Raw genomic sequence first — 16,480 nt, 5'->3', positions numbered from 1 at the left:
TTCTAGACGTTTATAGTAAGTTGTGCAAAAGAATGCAAAGATAATACTGCTTGAAAAACTGGTACAGAGTGTTAGAACGATCATGTCATTTTAATATTAGACTAGCTTTTCTCTGTATTAGTATACATAAAATATATAATAATATGATATATATGGATATAAAATTAGATAGAGATAGGTATACACACACACACTTATAAAATGCCCTTGTGTTGAAATTTGTCCTGTGGCACAAGCATTTACATGGCTGGGTGTGTACATTTCAATATAATGAGAGAATTTGCATTGCTAAAATAAGAATTCTTGAGTGCTTTTCAAGAACGATGACATCACCATTTGCATTACAGGTTATTATTTACAAGCATTCATGATGTTCTGTAAATCTATAATGAACATTACAACCATGAAAACTGTAATTTATTATGTAATGCACTGTTATATAAATTGTTTAAATTGTGCACAATATACACAGATGATCTCTCCTCCTCAGTTAAATGCTAAATACAGCACCTGATTGCTTATCTTACTTCAGCTACATTTTTTTTACATTAGATATATTTTCCTTGATAAAGTTATGGATACACAGTACCTGTCTGATGTGTTACTCTGTGGTGTGGTTTGGTTTTGGGGTTGTTTTTTTTTTTAAATGATATGAATGATTTATACTGTCTTATTAATTTGCATAACTTTGCAGTATTTTTTAAGAATATTTTTTACTGACCATATATTCCATTTGCCTTGATACTTAAAGGCATTTAAGTTTCAGTGCAATGTTACCTTACCTCCCAAACCCCGGTACCTTTCAGAGAAAGGGTTCAAGGTAGCACATGAGAGTAAATTAAAAACAAACAAAACCCACCACTGAATAAGCTACGCCTTTCTGACAGTGGCAAGAGTGAGCGAGGTAAGACACTGTGGAAGATGTTTCTTAACTTCTAATTCAGCAAAGCATACGAACTGGCTTAACTTCCTCCTCATTCAGTGGAGCACTCAAGGATATGAAAAGCCAGTTAAATAAATGATTTAGAAGGGTCATCACAAAGACCAGCTTTTGTCTGGGGGAGACCCTGGGAAAGTCTCCCTAGGCTCCCTCTTTTTTCAAGACAGGGCGACAGGCACCCATAACTGTTCTGGGGTAAACTGCTGCTTTGAATTGCCCTCTAGTGTTAGCCTTCATGAATTCCTACCTCAATGACAAATTCTGTTCAGGTTTTTTACATAATGGAAAGTGGGTCAGCAACATAAGTTATATTAATCTAAAAACAAAACAAACAAGAAAATTTGAATAGCATTTTGAACGATCATTTTCAGGTCAGAAGACTGTGAGGTTGACAAATAAAGTATTACACTCCAAAAATGCCAGAAGAAATCTGTATATCTAAACAGAAAAAAAAAAAGACAATAAATTTAAGAGCTAACTTGTGAACATTCTTCTATTTCACATTTCTGTTACTTTCTTATGCAGTTACACAAACATATCGATTTCTGAAGCAAACAGTATTCACAGCCAAATTCCCTGCAATTACAGTGACATAGCTGGGATCAAAACCTTAATGAAAATTGAAGAGTTGCTGGTGTAAAAACAGAACACAGTCTAGCAGTGCTAATACCCTGGAAGGAATTATTCTCTCTCTGCTATTTCAAGAGTCTCCTAGTTACACTCTAAACCTGGATGCAAAACAGGCACCCTGCAAATGAAGATCCAGATTTTAAACCTGGTAATTTCAGAAAGAAAAGTGCAAGCATTTTCCTGTAAGTTTGTTTCAAACCATATTTTATCTACTCTTGAATTGATTAGAGAGGCCATGAATGTAGGACTGGAATTCTTATGGCGTATCATACAAGCTATGGATTTCCACATATATAGCATTAAAGATGAACGTAAGATCCTTTGTTTAAAAAAATACTCTGGTCATACAGAACTACAATCCCTAACTAATACTCACTCTGCCTGAAAATTGAAACATATTGTTAGAGCTAGGTGATAAAACAGATGAAGAAAAATACACATTCAACTGCTGCTTGTTATAACTCCTGTCCTTGGCATTAAAAACATCATCTCCCTTCTCTTGAGAATCTGGAAAAAACCTTCTGTTTTTAGGGAGCGTGGGGACAGGATAACGGTACACAACCATGCTTTTTGGTCAGGAATTTTTTTGCCTGTGCAAAATACTGACATAAGTGTGACAGTATCAACAGAGAACCATGTTCTGCAATAGACTTTTGAATATATATTGTGATTTAGAGATAGACTTTTCTCTTAAGGGCGATTACAATGTTCCACAACAGATAGAGCACCCTCCTTTTCTAATTCTTCATCTTGACTAAAATATGGACTAGCTTGTAACAGAAGGAAGCAAAGTGTTTTCATAATTACTAAAGTGATAACACACTTAAGACCACAGTATCTACCAATTCCACCATGAGAAAATTTTGGTCCAAAAGAATACAGAAATACTAAAGCAAATGTTTTTATTTATCAGATCCACTGGAAGTCCCATCTAAATCTAAAAGTGACTTATATTATGCTATATCTGTTTTGAAGTAGGAAATTATCAAAGTTCAGAAGATCATAACCATATTCATAATTACAATACTTTAAAAATGTTTATGTTAACTTTTATACTAATACTTAAATCCATTTCTTTCTGTGAGAGGGGGAATAAAAATAAATAAATAAATCGCTGTTCTTACTAAGAAGTGTATGGAAAAAATAATGAAAATCTTTGGTCTGAAGGCTTAAAAAAGACCAACAAAACCCATAAAACAAAAAACCCTATAGGACACTCACAGGAAGTAAAAAACAAACTCTTAAAATTTAGTGGGTTAATGGAAAGGTGTAAATAGTTTAGAGTTATATGCACGTTACTAGGATTTTTAAGTACTGCACAAATTAAAAAAATACATATTGTTGATTTCTTGCTTTGAATAGATGATCTTAGTGTATTTTGATAAAAAGCACTAGTTTTTTCAAAATATTCCTGTAAAATTTAGAATAATGTAACAGAAAAAAAACTTGTTCTCTGAAAAAAAATATCCTGCCCCCAACAAACTTAGAAAAAAGATTATTGTGAATATCCATGTATTTAGAATAAACTCAAAATTAACAAAGCTAGAAACAGTGCTTTATTCAAACACACTACTCAATGAGCAGTTGCATCTTCATGCATGCCCTTTTTCATGTTAGTGTGTGAATAGCAGCCTAAACCAAGGTGGATTAACAAGCCATCAATACAGTAGTTGAACATTTAAGAACACTGATTACATTTCTCCCCCACCCACAGTTTAAATGTATGGGTTTACGTAAATTTCCACATAGCTTTTTGTTGAAATAAATAAATAAATAAAACTAAAAATAATAAAAAGGGGCAATACCTTACTTTCATATATTTGTGTTTGAGTGAGAAGCATAAGCATTTAAATATCCCTATTAGCATGTTTTAACTATTTTTCCTAAAGAATTTCTATGTCATTTGTTTTTCTTTTCTTATTGCCTTGCAAGACCGTTTTATCAACAGACAAGGAAAAATGAGGTGTAAGTATACTACTCTTAAATCCTTCCTATATACATGTTTCATTAAATGCCTAATCTAATAATAAAAGTTAATGTCTATTTAAATCTAATAGTATACAAAATCCCTTTTTAAAATAATGTTAGGGCTAGATCTAGTTTAAACTAACAAAATCCAGAAAATTCAGTTGTTTCAGATTTCAAAACTTAAAACAGCCATGCCTAAGATATCATAGGTTTTCAAACAATAGCTGATTTTACATGTGTTGTAATAACTAGGCATGTGTTGCATTTATATACATGTCTCTTTCAGAAAAATTATTTAAGTTGCCTTTGAAAAAGCAAGAGAAGTCCTTAAAGAAAGAAAAGATGAATTGACTAATCTGCAACAGTTATTTTAGATGAGCAATAAGCATGCATTGTCAGCTTTCAAACTATGATTCAGTCAACAAGGTCTGTAGAGCCTCGAGTGTGTACCTATAGCACGAATAGCAAAAGTGGCCATGAAAATTTACACGAGAAGCACTTCAGCAAAGAAGCCTGTACATTTTTATCTTTTCAGCTTCATTACAATTACATATTGCAAAACAGTTTACAAAGTCAACCGTACAATTTGCAATAGCCACACCAACAATTTTTAAGGGGCCAGCACTGCAGCCCTTATTTCAGGCTCAACTTCCAACAAAATAAATGGTAGTTTTGCTAAATAAGAACTGCAATAGCAGAGGCTAAGAGCAAGAAAATAAAACAAACACATCTCTCTTGAAGGTTTCACCTACTCTTTGGGTCATGAGACAGCCATGCTGACTACCTAATACAAAACAGTTCCAGGAAAACAAAAAAATAACATGGGCCAAATTTCAGCATAAAAATGTCCTAGAGCAAATCAACACTTAGAAACTGGATTCTAATGATAACTGACAACTACAGCACTCTTGAAAGATACTTGAGCTTGTAAATAAGTAAAGACTCAAATGCTGCAAAACTCTTCTCTTTGGACTTTATAAAAATTATTTAGACTTGTCTCAAAGTTCAAAATACTTTAATATCTTTCATTCATTAAAGGAAATAAAGTTTGCATCTAATGAGAACATGATTCTGCAAATCCTTATGCGTGGTAGTGAGTCACTAGGACTACTTGTGTATTTAAAAGTTTGCAGGATTAGGCCCTAAATTTAAAATCCCTTTGATTTACAGTTGTGAACCAGAAACGATATTTTTTTGCTGAATAAGAATCTATGAGAAATAATCTGAACTTGTGTCAGACCCAGGAACACTCCATCAAACTTTCACCTTTTAAATATGTCACAAGGGAGCCTTAGATACCTTTGCCTTGCAATATAATCCTGATTTTCATTAACAGGAATGTAATTGCTTTTGTACAGGAAAAAAAAAAAAAAAGAACAAATTCAAAGAAGTGCTCTGTGAAATCCTTATATTGTTAAGAGAACCAGAAGAAAAAAAAAAGTGAAAAAAATCCCAACAGAAATGCAGTACATTCAGAGCAGAGTTTCTGGACAGACTGTGAAATACTTATTTATTTGGGAACATATCAGGCACGCTACCCAAACACTGTTAACAGCATTAATAAAAATACTTTCACTGTGATTTTTAATCACAGAAAGAAATAAAAGATTAAAAATTAGAGAATTACCTACTCACTGATCACGAACTGCAAAGCTTACATAAAGTTATGTTTCACTTCCTATACTTTCTGTACTCAAGTTTTATTTCTCAACTGATAATTTTCTGTAGGAGGTCTTAACTACCCTAAAAATCATAGTATTATAAGAAAAATATATTTAGAACATGTCTGCCTCAAATACTTCTCTAACAGGAGATGTATTACTGGTAAAAGCCAGCAATTCTTCAGTTACACTAGCCACTACTTAACAACAATGAGGAAAGATGAAATTTACACCTCACTGGATTTGCTTGGTATAAATTAGCAGTTACTGGGATAATCTAAAATTTTGGTTTTTAAAACTTCTCTTATTTTATGGTACAATTACTTCCTACAAAAAAAAATGTGCTCTTGAAGACAGACAGATTTGATTAAGGATAAAAACTGGATTCCAGCTTTCAGCTGGAATTGCTAAAGTCACGACATGTTCATAAAATTTGTTGTACTGCAATATATTTTGCTGAAGATAAAGTCTTACAGTTTTTACTACTCCATTTAGTATTTAAACAAATTTACTCAATCCAAGAGCAGTTACTATTTTAATTTCAATTGTTTATGTAAATCGTTAGTTAAGATTATTCATATACAAGTAGATAGGTTATGACTACCCTGAATGGATTTCTCAGTTTCAGCCAAATTAGTACTTTTAGTGCAAAGCAGGACTTGCAATATGAGTGTAGCAGAGTCCATATGAATTATGCTCAAATGTTCACTGTTTTACTATATAATATCTATTTACTGACAAATATATAAAATAAATAAAATTTCTGACTATTCTGGTACAGGTGTAGGGCTCTGAACACCATCTTTTCCTGTTCTTTGCCTCTTTGCTTGTCAGGTAACTAGTTTATTAATGCTTTTAAAAACAAATTTTGCACAGTACATTGAAATGCACTCAGCTAGCTCTCTATTCTATTCTTTACACACCCTCCCAACAAAAACAACAAGTTATTTAAACACTATAGCATCCATACTTTGGTTTTGGATTAGCAACATTTCAACTGGAGTAAATCCCAAAGCAAGAATACGAGAACAATACTATACGGAGAAATGATATAACTCCAATGATCAAGTCTGTTGCAAACTCAGCTTTTTATACATATTTTTAGACACTTCATTTCTTTCTGTGCACAGCTTGTGTGAATACTTTTACTTAGTCTTTCATAATTTTACAGAAGGAGTGTAAAGAAGAATTATTTTAACAAATAAAAAAAACTTGAACAAACCCAGCAGAACTGGCCTATTTGGAATAATCTGAATAAGTTATACTACTGTATACATTTTTTTAAAATAAAGAACATATGTAATAAGAGAAACGTTAATTTAATAGATACCATGCTCATGCTCCATCAACCTTCCAGAGAGAGTTTTTCAATCACAGGAGTAAGCCATTCTCCAAAATCAGCTCTCTATTGAAAGGTCGAAACCTGCAATAAAAATGTCATGTATTATAACATATTTCCAACACCCACAGTTTCATGGTTGATCCCCAAACATAGATGTAGGTCATCGGCTTGACCCTCGCATTGTCTATGTTACAGGAAATCCTAATTTTAAAAATACCTTTTTTTTTAACCAAACTAACTTGATTAGGAACACCTGTGATATGCCTCTTTATTATCAGAAGCCTCCCGAAACAAATCAGATTAGCATGTTTCTGCTTTCATTCTTCCTGCAGCATTTTAAGATGAAAGTAAGAGGAAGGAAAAAAAAAGGGGGTGGGGGGGGAGTGTTGTTTTCCCTCTCACCCACCCCTAATCTCTCCCTCCACCCTCAAACAAGCAAACAGGTGAGGAAAAACTAATTAGTGGATGTGTGATTACTACTGTCATATTTCCTAAAATATGCTGCTGACTGTAAAGTATTTAACTTCTAGTGTTTTTCTTTAAGCTTTAATTTTTTTGCTCTTCAAGGCAGTACCATTATTGCCTTTATTAAAACGTAGCCTACAAATATTAGCTACTTTAAAACATATAAAGGAAATATTACAGTCATATAATACACTCTGAGAGATGAAATAAAATTTAAAACTTAAAAAAAAGAGCCATGACAATAATTAGCCATGATAAGGTAAGAACAAAGGATGACTTGATAGAAGTAGTAACTATAGTCAAATATCTACTGGAGGAAACAATGAATTCACACAGCCAAATTCTTAAATTTATTTTGCCTTTTTCACTGTAGATACCATGACAAGACACATCCTATGCCTACTAAATGAGTAGCAAATGCCTAGATCAGGTCACCTGTTTACAAATATTTCCATAAATTTGTTCTTTATTCTTTAAGTGTATTCCAGAAAATACAAAAAAAACCAACCCTCACAGCTATGGAACTATAAGCAGCACCCTGCTTTAACAGGAAAAAGGAATTTGTCTTTCTTTTCATGTATTTCACACATCTTCTGTTTAACTTTTTTAAATAAAGTTTCTGTTCTTGAACCAGAAACACAAAAATTCTTCTGAAAATTCCCCCCACATGCTTATATTGAGATTTAACATACTTAAAGATAATACTGAAACTGCACTCACACAAAACCATTTAAAATGAAAATACAAGCTTAAGCCCTCTTCAATGTGTAATTATCTTTTTCTCAGACTTTCTAAGCAATTCAAGCAAATTTTAGTTTATGCTAAATAAAATAATTAGTTGCAACTAGATTCAATGTTGAAAAGTTTATTAATAATCTATTTACTGTGGATACACTCACTGCAGCGTCTGAAAACAAACTAAATAGTCACGGGGTGGGGGGGTCCTATTTCTAACTGGTTTCCTTTAGACATTAATAACGATCACTGAAAGTCACTGCTATTTTTCTGTTTTGAGTAATATAACAATATAGTCTTCAGTTTTACAAGACATCTGGGGAAACTTTTAACAAAATAAAAGCTAAATGTACATAATTTGCATTTTCTACTGTTGTGTGTATGTGGTAATAAATGTGTGTGTATGCGAGGTCATCCTTATACACTAGCAACTGTTCATTACCGAGATATGGAAAAGTGTTTAGAATTATAGAAAGTTATAAAACTTAGTATTCTCTGTAAAGAGGACCAACTTTTCTAAATGATACACTAAAATATTATTAGATGCAAATATTAAAGTAAAAAATTGCCAAACTTTAAGTGCTAGCTGCGCTAGAGCTTAAGTTCTACTGCCCTCCTCTAATATTCATGCAAGACTGCTGGAGTTCTCACACAGCAACATACGAAGCTAAGATCAAAACTATTCCTCAATTGTGCTACTATCAACTGTCTAGTGAACAGATATAGCCCAAAGTTTCTTTATTAGAAATGGAATGTTTTAAAAACTTACAATAAAGGGTTAAAAAAAAAAAATAATCAGTGCAGACGTTGCCTTACACCCTATTTAACATGGGCAGAAATTTTATATACCTAGCTCATTCTAACCATTTCTGAAGTTGTCCAGTATCCAAAATGAAGATATTTTTCAATAAAGAGATTCCTTTTGAAACCTAACTTATCTAGCTTGTTATGTATTAACACATCAGTTACCTAAAAATTCCTTGTAACTCCTGCCAATAATGTACAAAACAAAAATAAAATTGCAAAGCAACATTTTCACCGAGTTAAAAAAGAGTTACCGGAAATCTGTGGCTACACTTCTTCACTCTGTTTGATGTCCCCTTCGTGTTTGTGGGGCATATAATTTTTTTTTTCCTATCTTTAAAATACAGTACTAGTTCTATTAAAAAAATAGATGGCTGTGAGAAAAGTCACAGAGGACTATGTACAAGAGTAATTTGGGCAGCCTGTTCAAACAAAATTTTCCAAGTATTACTGATAAAAGATCATAATTTTTGAGATGGGGTCCCAGTGTTAGATGTTAAGTGTTTAGAACTTGTTATAATACATGTACAAAAAAAAATAAAAAATGTGGAGAACACTTATTGGCATAAAGTTATTTTTAGTTTTAAAAACTTTATCACAAAAATATTTTTCTGTTTGTACACAAAAGCCTACAATTTCATTCCCTGTTTCTTTCACAGACAGTCCAAACTAGTCCAAGATGCACTCTACCTTTGACAGTTTGTAATAAATGTAAATTACTGGAATGACTTGCAATGGGCCTTTGGGTGTGGGTGGATGACTGTATCTACAAAACAGAATACCTGCAGCATATTCGTAGACTACAGCGATAAGCTTCTCAGTTCTTCCTTATATATTAATTAGTTAATTGCTTCCCAATGCAAATAACAAAAATCAGTAAGGTCCTATAAAATAAAAGCTAACTGTTATGTGGGTACTTTTTATGGAAAGAAAGGTCATGTGCTTATACATATGTAAAAGTGTTACAGAAAAGTGTTGATACACCTGTTAGGGATGGCTTTTGACATTCAAGATGGATGAGATGTGCACCTTCCCTACAGTGTTTGCAGGCAGGGTGTACACAGACAGGTAGCATGTATGCAGTCCCAGTTGTACTTCACTACAGAATCTTAGTCATAAGGATAATGAAGGAAATAAAGACTACAATTTAGCAGCAAAATTCCTTCCATGACATTACATTTTGGATGGAGTAGTAAAAAGTTCATAATTCCAGAAGCTAAGCAAAAAGAAAAAAACCCAAACAAACAGAAAAAGAACCCCATGACACCTTGTTATCATATATATAACTCTGCCTTTAAAATGTTACTACAATAAGCTTCCTACGTAATGCTGACCTAACACACGAAAAAGTCACATAGATATATAGTCACACCTTCAAATTACTGTTACTTCTGAAAAATCAAAAATCTCAGTGTTCCTCCAAACTTCAGTAGATTTATATCTATAAAATTAAAAGGTACCTCTTGGAAACTTTCAGTACAACTTAGTGGGCTTAAAAAAAAAAATTTAAAAAAAAAAGACAACTGAAGCTTATTTGGATATTTTTTCCTAAGAATCAAGATAAAGGATTAGACTAGAAAAAAAAAAAAAATACACACACTCTGCTACACAGTATACCTAATCAATATTCTATTAAGCACAGAACTTTAACTTTTACTTAATGATATAATACAAATATATATGTTTCAATCTTTAAGTTCATTTGGTATTTCCTCCGAACGTAACTTTTCCAGGGCCAAGTAATCCCAGTTAATGTTTGACATTTTAACTAAGGTGAAAAATGCAAGCAGTTCTACAAGGGTCTATTTAAGCTACATGATCTTTTCCCCCCAAATATCTCAAAACAAGGAGTACATCAAATATAAGAAAGGAAAACCTAGTTAACATACACTATATATTGATATCAGATTGCTTACTGCTTTCATTTTAGCCACACCCACCTTTATGTAATTGTAAAATATGGGAACGGTGCAGATGAGAAATAGAAAAGCTGAAAAGAACAGTTGTTTTATGCAGTCAAATATGTGCTAAGCACAGATTTTAATTAAAATGAAAAATAGGTATAAGTTGCATGCTATTGAACATGACTGTCAAATAGTGGAAAAAAATGCATACGCACCTGTACGATACTGAATTATAGATATTTTTTTCTAAATTAGCTATGAGTCAGGACAGTTATTTCCTTGAAAGTGAAAGTCAGTGTCTGTGAGTGCATTTCCACTGATGAATAGTGTAAATCTCTTCAAATTCTGGTATTTGTAAGTATACACAGCTACAAGGAAACAGCTTTGTGCACATTCCCATACTGTTAGAAACGTTTCTGAAAACACTCTGAAAGTAATGATGCAAATCTAAAGAAGTAAGTGCTAAATTTCAATAGGATCTTACTAAGTATTGCCATTTCAGAGATTAAACTGAATTTTCTAGCTATCGGGGCATAAAGGTATAAATTGCGGAGACAAACACAGCAGCTATTCCCAGGAAAAAAAAGGACTGAAAAAGTGTAATTTGTGTACTGGATTAAAAGAATCCAGGGAAACTAAGGATCGGAGGCAGAAAAACCTCCTTGAACTATTGTATTTCTGCACTGCACAGAAAATACCTTGAATCACAATCCAGTTGCCATGCTGGAAAGGCTTAAGTTTTGCATTTCACTTTAAGACTACACGCTCTCAGCCATGTACACAGAAATCTTTTTGTACAGCACTTCTGCACCCCAACTCTTCTCTACGTCCCTCCTACGTTCTTCGGTTAACTCGTTATTTTCGGTGGCGACGGTACTACAAGCTCAAGGCGGCCGCTTTTTGGCTTTGAACGCCGCGGAGGGATGTGCGGGGGGGGGGGGGGGCGGGGGGGAATGGAGGCGGGGGGGGGGTGGAGGAAGGGGGGGGAGAAGAGCGGGGAAAGGCTGTGACCCGGTCCAACCTCCCAGCCCCGCGTCCCCGCAGGCAACCAGGGGGGGCAGCAGCCGGTCCGGTCTCCGCTGAACGGGCGCCTTTCACGGAGGAAGGCGGGGGGGGGGTAGGAGGGGGCGATGCTGCTTTGCCTTCGCTGCGCATCCTGCGCGCCCGCCAGCTCGACGGCAAAGCCCGCCGATCACACGGCATCGGGGGAAAAATATCCGTATGCCTTCCTGCCTCCGGGAAAAAAATTAAAAAAACCATCCAAACAACAAAACAAGAAAAAATAATAATAAAATTTTAAAAACCAACACCCATGGTCGGGCGGCCGAAAAGTGAAGAGGGAAGTAGGAAGAGGAATAAAAAGTAAGGCTCCAAATTGTAGCTGGGAAGGGAGCCCGCTGGCCTGCCAGAAGCGGAGCTTACCGCGCTGCTATGGAGCTGCCTGCCCCCGCTGCACCGCGTTATCCCTTCCCCGCCGCCGCTCCCAACGAGGAGCCGCCGCCAAAAAAATAAAATAGATGGATTCGGTGCCTGTGTGCGCCACTCCGAAAAGGCAAGCGCCCACGCCAGACCCGGCCCCGAGAGGGTTAAACGGCGTCGTGGAAGAAAAGGCACTGTGTCACATATTCTGTGTGTTGCGGCGGGAGGGGGGTGCGCGTGTGGGGGGGGATCGCTCGGCGGATCGACTGCGAAAGCGATTTTCGGCGCCTATCACAATAAGCGCGATCGCGCTCGCACAGCTCCGAGAGCTGCTGGCCACCGAGAAATGACATAGAAACAGCCACCAAAAAATAGCTAAGCCAATGACAAATAGCGACCCGGGTGACAGAGACAGAGAATTTTGTAGGCGGAGAAGACGAGGTGAATGGCCAGCTCTGAGCCCAGCCTAATACAGTGATATCTACGGGGAGGGTATTTACTCGTTTTTGGGGTGTGTGGGAGGAGAGGAAAAACACCTACAAATAGCTGGCACGATTCAAATGGCCTCGGATTATGTTTCCCCCCCCTCTAGTTCAGGAAGGAAACTCGCGTTTTAACGCTAAGAGGGGGGGAAAAAATAGCCCTGTGCAATACGCGATGAACAGCACTTTGGTCCTTCGTTAATACCCAAAGGGACAGAGATGATAAATGTGATAGCATGTGGCAGCATAACCGTCACCCAGGTTTCTGCTAAAGGCGGCTCCGATATCGTGACACGGGAAATTAAGCGCTTAAGTGGGAGGTGGAGAAAGCGTTTAAACAGAGAAGTTAATCTGCTAACATGGAAAGCAAACAAGCGGAGAAAAAAAGCGAAGGTTGTCCTCTTATTTTGAGGGGGGGGGAAGAAGGGAGGGGGAAGAGAAAGAGCGAAGGGGCATTAATCCGGGTTACGAAAACACGGGGAGAGAGGAAGGAGGAGGCGGGGGGGGTGGTGGGGGGGGAGACGGGGGGCGAGAAAAGGAGATGTGCATGTAAGTGGGGAAGTCACGCTGGCTACTCCTGCTGCAAGGGCCGGGGAAGCAGGAGCCGCCGCGTCCCGAGCGCTTGCCCCGAAATTTCCACGGCGGAGAGGCAGGGGAGAAGGCAGGAGGGAGGGATCGGCGGGGGGGGGGGGGGTGGGGGTGGGGGGTGGTAATGAAGGGGGAAGCGGGGGGAAGATCAGAGGGGAAGCCTGTCATGTCATGTCAGGGGAGAGCGGGGCGCACACCGGGGCCGCGGTGCGACCCTCCGGCTCCGGCTGTCCCGCGCCTCCCGCCCGCCCCGAGCTTCCCCCCAGCCCGCCTCCGCCCCGCTCTCCCCCGGGGCGGGCCGACAGGGCTTTGGGAAGCCGGGCTGCCCGGGATCCCCCGCCGGGGCGAGATGCTGCCCGCCGCCGCCCCGGGGGAGCGGGGTTACCTGCCGGAGGAGGCAGCCGCTCCCGCTCGCTCCCACCCTCTGAGGCTGAGGGAAGCCAGTGACAGATCCGCCCAGGAGCCAGCGCCGAGACCTGCCGCCGGCTCCGGCAGCCTCCCGCCCGCTGTCCGCCGGGCTCCCGAGGGAGACTCTCCCCGGCCGCGACGGGATACAGGTTGCCCCCCACACCACCACCACCACCACCCCCCCCGCTTTTCCGAAGACGGGCTTCCCCCGCCCGGCCCGCCCGCCCGCCCAGTTCCCTCAACCCCAGCCGCGCCCGGTTCCTCCGGCTCTTACCGCCTGCACCGGCGGCGGCACCCGCTCCGAAACACGGCGGTGGCGGCAGCGGCGAGAAGGGGAAAGGGCAGAGAGGTGACTTTTGGCGACGGGCGGCCCGGCGAGCCGCCGCTCCCCCGCGGCAGCGATGCGATCGGGCATCACTCGAAAATGGCGCCGAAAGAGCAGGGCTCTTCATTCAAATTCGTTAGAGCCAGCCCCGCCGCCCCGGGGCATGCCGGGAACGGGGGGGGGGAAGCGGGGGGTGGGGGGGGGGGGAGCCCGCTCGGGCTGAGGCAGCGCTACGGACACGGCGCTCGCTGTCAATGCCGCCCTTCCCCCCCCCCCCCCCCCCCCGCCCGCGCGCGCTCCACGCCCTCCCCGCGAGCGCGCGCTCCCGCGCTCCCAACCCAACCGCCACTAATGGGGAGGGGAGGGGGGAGGAGGAGGATGGGGGGGGGAGGGAGAGAGAAATGTCACCCGGAGTGCCGGCCCGTGGGGGAGAGGTGGCGCCTTAGAGATGGGGGGGGGGGGGGGGGGAGGGAAGAGAGCAGACCTCCGCCGGCCTCGCGGACTTGTCAAGGTAAAGGCGGGGGGGGGGGGGAGGGAGGGGGGGGCAGCGCGTTTTGGGTGAGGTAGGGAGAGGATGGCGGCGGGGGGGGAGGGGGGTGGGTGCGCCGGAGGACCTGAGGAAAATCATGAAGAGCGCCTTCTTCCCACCCCCCCCACCCCCCCCCCCCCGCCTCAAGCGCCTCCGAGGACCCCCGCGGCTCCCAGGTTGCGCCGCCCCCCCTTTTTCCCCTTATCCCCCTTTCCCTCAGCCGAAGGGGTTTCGCGGCGCTCGGCGCTTGCCCACATCGCGCCCAGGCAGCCCGCGGGCCCGATCCCGCCCTGGCAGACGCCGCTCCCCTTCGTCCGCCCCCTCCCACACTCCCCTCAGTCCCTCGCGCCCTCCGCCGCACCGGCTCGGCGACCCCCCCCCCCCCCCCCCCCGGCCCAAGCCACCCCTCATAAGCTGCCACCCCCCGCCCGGGCGGGCGAAGGAAAGCGAGCCGGGTGTTGTGCGTGGGCGCATCTCGGGGCAGATTGGGCCCGGCGGTGCTGTACGCCGGTCATTTCAAAAAAAAATATCTCTGGGAGGAACTTGAGGGAAGCGAGGTTGAGCGCTCCCGCCTCGGCTGCTCCTCGCAGCGCTGGAGGGGGGGGGGGGGCCGACGACGTGAACTTTCATTTTCACGCCGCCCCCCTCCTCTGGTCCCCTCCAAGTTCATGAGGTACCTGATGGCCGGGCGAGCGCTCCTGAACCCCTTTCACAGATGGGGAAAGCGAGATGGAGGTTGGGAGCGGCTGGAAGCCGCGGGGGGAAGGCGAGGCGACAGTGCCGCCGGTCTGCACTTGACTTTTGACTGCTGAGGGATCCGTTCCTGCGGGCTGCCCGCACCCCGCACGGCCTTCCCAGGGAGACCCAACGCATCCCTAGCCAGCGGCTCCTCAGCAGTTTAGACTTAAGTGGGGCTTTTTTTTTCAATCGGATACGCTTTTTAAAAAGGGAAAGGAAGGCAAAGGCCTGGGACCTGCAAGCTGTTGTTCCCATGACTTTGGGGGAAGATTTTTCAAAAGTACATAATGAGAGCTGGGGAGCTCTCTTCCCACTGACTTTCAAAATCTTCACGTCTGTGAGCCTGGTCCTCTTAAACTCAGCTGGACTACTTGCAGACGAACGTTAGAAGGCTCAGGGCCTAATGCTTCTCATGATTCCGCTCCCTTTCTAGAGCCGCACTGATAAAAATATAAGCAGAACAAGTTTTGAAGGGAGAGGTAATTTCTCTCTCTCTCTCTCTCTTTTTTTTTTTTTTTTTTTTTTTTTTTTTAACCAACTGACACAGTTGAAAGCAGCAAGCTTTTGGACTCAAAAAGCTTACACCATCACGGCTGTGAAAACTACTGCTACTCAGAAAATATGTCATTCTGGAGCTCCTTAGAGAAAAAGTAGTGCAAGGCAACATGTAAGTAATCACATAGATAACATTATGCATTTTTGTTACTGTATTTTCCTCGGATTTGAAGTTTGGTGTTGCTGAAGAAACTAATTCCTGATTTTTTAAACACAAGTCCTCAGTGAAAATTAGCCAGATGAAAAAACTTCAGTTCGTAAAACCTTTATGTTAAAAAGGAGGAAATATAAATGATTTGCAGTGTATTTATGTTTTTGCTCTTATTTTATTGAAATTACTGTGAGTGAAATTTTCAAAAAGTGTGCCTTTTAACTGAGGATGATAGTAAATGTCTTATAATTTTTTTTTCTGAAGGTTATGTGCCTGTGAAAAGAGGACTTTGCAGTAGAAATAGCAATAAAAGCAGTAAAAAATAAAATAAAATTATGATGTTGCTGATATCACTTCTCTGTACTTAGATTATGGATAATTTTGCCCTAAAATAATTTTAGTTATTATTTTTCACCCATTTTTCCAACCTTAATATAAGAATAAGATATAGAAGTTATATCAGGACATGGTATTCTTTTTTATGAATCACACCATTGTCCTTTCAGATGTCATTCCTAAGGTCTCATTAAAATTTTTAATGAAAGTGAAATTTTTACATCTCCTCATATCTAATACTTGCTGTCAGATTCTGTACTTGATGCACACAGGCCTCAATCCTGTACAAACCAAAATGTGTATTATTATGTGTAAGCATACCGAGTAGTTCTCTTCATTATTATGCTCTTGTATTTCGGACTTAGGCAGCTAATAGTGATATTACACAATCATTGTTCTCAGTATTACTTAGGACTGCACGAAACACAAGCCTACTGTAATACTCTTGATTTACATCTTCCATTCATATTTCCTATGTTAAATAATGCACAATTATAATA

General features: G+C 40.5%; 2 long non-coding RNA genes across 12 annotated transcripts in view; one reads left to right on the top strand and one right to left on the bottom strand.

The window, feature by feature from the left end:
- Nucleotides 1-227: 227 nt before the first annotated feature.
- Nucleotides 228-16,480, bottom strand: part of LOC134515189 (uncharacterized) — a 40,964-nt gene continuing 24,711 nt past the window's right edge. The window contains exons 2-3 of the long non-coding RNA XR_010070910.1: nt 6,530-6,622; nt 228-1,378 (exon numbers count right to left, since the gene is read on the bottom strand). This is a non-coding gene — a long non-coding RNA (uncharacterized LOC134515189). The remainder of the gene's footprint in view (nt 1,379-6,529; nt 6,623-16,480) is intronic.
- LOC134515165 (uncharacterized) overlaps nt 14,129-16,480 on the top strand; it is a 97,843-nt gene continuing 95,491 nt past the window's right edge. For 10 of the 11 annotated variants that reach the window (XR_010070906.1, XR_010070904.1, XR_010070901.1 and 7 more), the window contains exons 1-2: nt 14,129-14,182; nt 15,486-15,605. This is a non-coding gene — a long non-coding RNA (uncharacterized LOC134515165). Of the gene's footprint in view, nt 14,183-14,624; nt 14,874-15,485; nt 15,606-16,480 lie in introns of those variants that run through there. The other variant, XR_010070903.1, reaches the window with a different exon arrangement.

This window comes from Chroicocephalus ridibundus, chromosome 1 (genome assembly GCF_963924245.1).
Source record: "Chroicocephalus ridibundus chromosome 1, bChrRid1.1, whole genome shotgun sequence".
Classification (NCBI taxonomy): domain Eukaryota; kingdom Metazoa; phylum Chordata; class Aves; order Charadriiformes; family Laridae; genus Chroicocephalus; species Chroicocephalus ridibundus.
The sequence above is the reverse complement of the archived record's forward strand: the minus strand, read 5'-3'. Positions and strand labels throughout refer to the sequence as shown.